Source organism: Parus major, chromosome 1A, assembly GCF_001522545.3.
Source record: "Parus major isolate Abel chromosome 1A, Parus_major1.1, whole genome shotgun sequence".
In the NCBI taxonomy this organism is placed as follows: Eukaryota; Metazoa; Chordata; class Aves; order Passeriformes; family Paridae; genus Parus; species Parus major.
The window spans coordinates 66,119,945-66,126,749 of NC_031773.1; positions in this window are offsets into that span (position 1 = coordinate 66,119,945).

Below are 6,805 nucleotides of genomic sequence, written 5' to 3' on the forward strand. Positions count from 1 at the left end.
AAGTATAGAGGCAATAGCCCCTTGCTCCTAAATGCTGTTTCTCAGAGCACTTCCAGGGCTTTTTGAAGCTCTTTCTCACTATAGTTTTGCAATAAACAATTTAGACTGACACCACCTCAGCTCCTTTTCCTGCTGTCTTGTCTGTATTCATTGAACTCTTTTAGAAAATCCCTCTATAGTCATGGTCACAACAGGACAGAGGGGAAAACATCACAGGGAAACTTGGAGCATGACACTCCTGGTAAAAAGGAATAATTAAGTATTGAGTAGACCAACCACACAAGCCATACTCTGAAGACAAAAGTAACTACCACAGGCTTTTTTAGCCCACTGTTAGAAGCTGATTTCTGAAGTGATGCACAGGAGAACATTGAGTCATGTGGGGGTGTTGATGCTTTTCTTCCTATCTGACCACACTGCTTTGAGGATAATATCTGGTCCTGGCACTCTCTCTGTCCCTGAGACAGAGAAAGGAACAGATGCTGTGGCCATTGGCTTGAATAGTTGTGATCCTTTCACCAATAGTCAGACCCAAATCACTCAATGGTTTTATTTTCAGAGTGTACACTAAAAAGAAGAGGAATATGAAAACCACCCAAAGCAGAATTAAAGCACAGTTAGCATCCAAGAACATGTGGGTTTTCCATCAGGATGCCTGTTGGAACAGGTGCTTCAGGTCAATGAGGTTTCATTGCTTATGGATAAAGGAATAAACTCCAATTGTGATTCAGCAGGAAAGCATCCCTTGCCTGTGCACTCTGAAGCAAGAAATACATAAAAAAAACCCCAAAAAATGAGAGAGACAGACTACTAGAATAATCTAGAGCAATATTAAACTGTACATTAGGAAACATGAAACTTCTACCTCCTGTCCATAGGAACACAGGCCTCTTCATACACTTAATGTGCCCATGGGGAATGGAAACAAGGAAAGCTGATTTTTGATGTTCAAATCAAAAAAGCTTCAGCCTGTTTGAAAAGCAAAGACTTTGTTTACATGCCTGAAAGTGCATCTGGGCACCTGTCAACTTCTATTGTTTTAAAACTTGGGTTTGATATTTCCATAAAGAAGGAGTGTTGTAAATGCCAAAGTCTTCTGTTGTGTTGGTTTGGATTCTTCTCTCCCCTGCCTCCCCCCATAATTGATATTATGTGAGACAGGCAGACTATTCTGGGCAGAAAGTTATTTTTAAACAGGCATTACTCTTTTCCAGAAACAGACTGTAAATTTCTGTCTTCTTTTAATTGCTTTGCAAAGTAAATGGAGTCCCTCTGGTTATATAATTAATATCCACATTTAGCCCTATATATTTGACATGATTTGAGCCATTTACTGCTGCATTCATTTTTCAAGACTGGCTAGGAGTTCAGATACGCATTTAATTACTGCTGAACTCTGGGAAATATCCAAAGTTTTTTTTCTAGGGAGGTGTCTTAACAGTAGTGAGAAATAGGTATCACAAACAAGTTAATTGGAAGAGAGTGATCTCTCTGAGCTGGTCTTCTTGTACACACATCTGCTGATACTGAGCAGTAAAGTGTCATCATATCTATCCTATACACTGTGTTTTACAGCCTGAAATAAATATAAAGGAAGCAGAAATTGAAATATCTGACCTTAGAATGACAGGCATTGAGGTGTCTGGTGAAGATTTCATTTTTAATAAACACAACTTTTTAAATAGGCTTCACACAGATTTTTGGTTGCTATGTGTTTGGTTGGGTTTTTTTTTTTCCCCAAAGCTATTTCAAGCTTTCCAGACAAATTCCCTCCCAGAATAAACTTTATTTTAAAGATGCCGTGAGCTCCCTGAAAGTTCAACAAACTTTTGTGGAGTGCCTTTTGAAAAGAACCCATGTGAGGCTGAGCAAGCTGACAGCTTTCCTGCTTCCAACATCTCCCTCTCGTGGCATTTCCCTCTCACTTCATCCCTGCTCCTCCGAAACATCCCTGTCAATAAATCCGGGAGCACTGATCACAAAGCACAGTGATTCCCTCCTGCCTTCCAATGCTGTAAAATTTCCCAGTCGAATTTTCTGTCTTTAACAAGGTGACATCTCATAGGCTTCGTTTGAGAGGATCCTTATTAATAAAACTGCGGGTGTTGGTGGGTTTTTTTTTCCACGACTGGCACTTCTGAGCTCAGCTTTTTCACAGAAATAAAGTTCAGCTGTCTTGTCTAAGGTGCTGAAAGGTTTCCTGTTAGTGTACCTTCCATGTTATACCTTCCATGCATATCAAAATCCTCAAGAAGGTCTCCAAAGTTTCTACCCTGTTTCCAGACACAATTGGTCTGAGCACAGGTTTGACTTCCACCACGTCTTTCTACGGCTTCCTGAAGGTATTATCCCCAGAGCACGACAGAGAAACATAAGAAGGAGCAAAGCTAGACTTAGACAGGTGTGTTTCATCTCTTTTCTGCAAGCTGTGGTACAGATAAACTCCATCAACCTTTAAATAAGCAAGGTCACTTCCTGAAAAGCCCCTGAGGTTGGGTTTGCCCAGCCCAGCACAGAGATCTGCTTCTAGATTCCCCCCTTGTCCATATGTCCATATGTTCTACAGATACAGATACAGATTACTTCATCAAGGTGGTGCCTCAAATCATGCAGATGAGTCACTCTCTGAAAGGCTTTAAAGTCTCCACCAACTCTGCAGGTAATTAGGGTTGGGGATCTCTAAAGTTAGGTGAGATGAATCGTGCTCCAAATTCGGCCTCTTGGGGCTCTTTGCTGGTTATTTTGTCCTTCATCTTCAGCACTACAGAGCCCATCTGTCCTACTTTACAAAGTCAATTGAGTCCCTATGGTTAGACAATTAACATCTAACTTGAGATGACCACCGGGTCATTTAATGCTAAATTTATTTCATATGATTGATCAGAGTGCTGGATTGTATTTGATCCCTGCTGAACTTCACAAAACACCCTGAAATCCGACTGTCACGACTTAAATTAATGGATGGACTGGCAATGAAGCTGAGGATAAGTTAACTGAGTACTGCCACAGACTGCTTCCAAGCTAGCTCATTAAAAACTAACTAGAAGACCTTGATGCTTCACTGCAGTCTGAAGCAAAGCCATATTTTAAGTGCTTGGCTGTGGTAACTCCAAAAACCTAAGGTGGAGCAGAAAGTCCAATCAGGTCTCCCGACTCCCAAGCTCGCGATTCAACTAATCGGTTGTTTTCTGACTTGGAAAATATGTTCCTACAATTTGTGTGTGAGCAAAGCCATTAGCTCACTTTGTGACTTATTCTGATAGCAATTACCAGCCATATGGAATGAACCAAGCTCATTACTTGCAAACAGCATAAAATTTCTGCACCGCTCATTAATGCTTTCATTTGCTGCTGCGTGTCCTTCTCTTTTGCAAATGGAGGATTTGGCACCAAACGGCTCTAATTCACATTATTTCATTAAACAGGAAGTTTAATTACACAACAAAGTTGTTCAGTGAGCTGTTTCCACAGGGACACCACTTTCTGAACACATCCCCAGCTATTAGAGCACTACAGCACCCAAACATCAGAATGAGAGGCCCAGCAGATGCATGCTGCTGCTTGCCTCACTAAAAGTGCCAATCAGGGCTTCTGCCTTATATTCTGGGACTTTTTCTTTAATAATCTCAAAGAAAATGCACTTTGGAACTTTTCTGCCTCTTTCAAATTTCACTCACAGGTTCAGAACTCGTCGGAGGAGAATGGGCTGACAGAGCAGTTCAGAAAATGTTCAGTGGCTATCTAGGCTGAAATGTTATTTTTCCATTTTTTTTCACCTCTATATATTTAAATTGGTAAACTATAACAGAAATTGCTTCATAGTTTCTTTCACATGAGATATCAGCAGTGTAGCATCTTTCCTTTGGAGTGAGGTGGGTGCATACAGAAAAAATCTAATTTAAAAACAATCCTCACTGACAAAATGGATTATTAGCAATGTCTCTTGCTGGCACACATCTAGGCCTTATTCTTCAAATTCTCTGCCTGAGAATGCCCTCTGAGTGAGCTTTCCTACTTATTAACCACGAGTCACATAGGTAAAGGTACTTGTGGATAAGGGTTCTTGTGATTGCTGGGCTGATCTAAATGGATGCACAATTATATGATTAAATACAACAACATTTTTTACTAACTACATATAATTTTGGCTGTCACTCAGAATTCAATTGCATTAGATGATTCACTAAATGACTGAGACAGTCTGGGATCTGTCCTATACAGACCTTAGGGAATACTGCAAATACTGAACTAAATCACATAAATTATCTTAAATGCAAATGGGAAGGCTTTACAAAGAAACTAATCTATAGTCATCTTTTACTGTATTTGTCATCTCCTTCTGTTTGCTTACATTTTGAATCATTAATACAATTTTATTTGCAAACCTATACTGTTGTTCATGGAGCTTTTTCGAAGCACAGAGGGTGCATGCAGTTAGGCCTATGTGGAAAAGAAGGCCAGTGTAGGCAAGTTGGTCTGTCCTGAATGGCCCAGTTTGGCTTCACAGAACAAGTTAAACTAATTTTTTTATATTTTTTTTTCCTATATAACCTTTTAAACTGTTCCTCCAAAGAGATTTTCTCTTTATTCTCCTGTAAATCTCCTAGGAGCCACACCAGCTCTGCTCAGCTTGGCAAGTCACTCTTTCCTCCTTTCTGTTGTTTCCTCTCAGCCCTGCTTCAGCCTCTGGGTCTTATTGCAAAGAATTTAGTGGCACTAACACATAAAACAGATCCAGTACAGTTTAGGAGTGCATCCTGATCCACATTTGACATAGTTTGATATAATGACATACATGTCTGGGAGGAACATTTCCCTCTCTCTTCTCTTTCCACATGCACGTGCAATAAATCTGCTGGGGTTTTGGAACTCCATGCTAAAATATTCCAGTGCAGATACACCCATACAGGGCTTTGACTGGGGCAAAATATGCAACACTTTATGTGTGAAAACCAGGACTTGTGAGGCTTAGAGAGATAAACAGGTCTTGCTTTGGAACTTCTGCATTTCCAGTTCTGTCTTGTTGGCTCTGCCCTGCTTTTCTGAAATTGCCATTTCTCCAGACCCACAGAGCTACCTTGTACCTTTGGAAGGAACACACACAGAGCCTTTAGTCCAAACCTTCTTTTTTCCCCAGCTAACTCCCTCCCTTTACCCAGCTGATTAGAAAAGATGCAGGTCTTTGTTTTTAATTTGATTAAACCCCGGGGTCAAATCCTGCTTGCTGTTATTCTGGAACAAACAGAATGACTCCAGGTTTACTGTGCTACAAGTGAGAATTAAATTATGCCCCGAAAATTCATTTGAAAAATCTTTCAGACACTTAAACAGATGGATAAATCAAGCACAGATTCTCAGGTCAACCTCCACCAGAAGGCATCTCTCATCTGACTTACGGTAGAAGTAAGATGCTGTGATAGCAGCTAACAATAGAAAGAGAGTTACAGTAAGGGCGGGGAATATTTTTCCTCACCAAATTCACTTGATTTAATACAGGGCTTGCAAAATTAATGGTGGCTTTGAGTGATACCTGTATGTTTTATAGGTTTATAAATTGATTGTAGTAAAATCTTATACGTCCTATATCACTAGGTATTGTTTCAGCCTATTACAGGAGATATCTATCTAGAGTTGACTGAATTGTATTAATCTGATCCTAGTTTAATGATGCCTTAACATTTTTATGGGAGAATTTAATGTTTGCAATATCCATGTTCCTTATTTGAAAGTGTGACTTATAGGTTCTCATCTCCCTTAAATTATGAAATCCTTCAGCTAATAAAGGAAAATGATTATGGTTTGCAAAAAAGGCAAAGTCATTTAACAATCCATATAACTGTCTATTGTAGGTCTTTGCATAATAATTGTAATTTAGCTATTAGAAGTTCTAAAGGCAGTTATCAGTCATATGCTGCAATTCTGAGGAAATAAGTGAAAACTCAAATTATTTAAGGACTTTGTACTTTCCAAAGGCAGGGAAAAAAACTAACAGAAATCAATAATACTTTTAATAATGAAAAAAAAAAAAAAGAAGAAAGTTCTGTTGAAATAACCAGTTGTTGGTGGCAATTTTTCTAACTATTCAATATTAAAATTTTCAACTTGTCCCCATTTCACTGTCATAAAAGGAACTTCATTTCATAAAGATATTTCTATGAGCAAAGAAATCCAAGTTAGGAATGGAACCTGCAATTCTTGATGGCCAAGATTTCTCATTTTCCTGCTAGGCACTTGAAAAGAGGTGAACAAAGAAAACAGACGGGCTGTAAACCTGGAGAATATTTCTTTTTGAATTTTAAATGACAATCTAAAGTTGATTTCATATCTAATGTACACCTTGACTATTTCCTTCGAAGATGATGACACTGAACACTTGAATCCAGCTTTTCCAGCTGCTGAAGCAGCTTCGTGTCCCTGCAGAGAACAGGCTGGAGTTAGCTCAACACAGGGCCATGAAAATGATTAATAAATGTGAGCAGAGGCTGATGGAAAGATTTAGCTTGAAGAAGAGAAGGGTAAGAGAAGAATAAGGGATTAAATTGCCCATTTCAGCTGCCAGCTAGGGGGCTATAGAGAATCACCAAATTCTGAAGCGGAAGGGTACAGGCCAACAAATACAAGTGAAAGGAAAATTCCACCTGGAGGTGTGGAAATAAGCTGAGAGTAGTTCAAGCATTGAAACAAGTTTTCCAGAGAGTCTGGAATCTCTGGTCTTGAAAGTGTTCAAAACTTGGCTGTGAGAGGCTCTAAGTAACTTGATCTAACTCTGAGCAGCCTGGTTTAGTGGAAGGCGCTCTTGGCCATG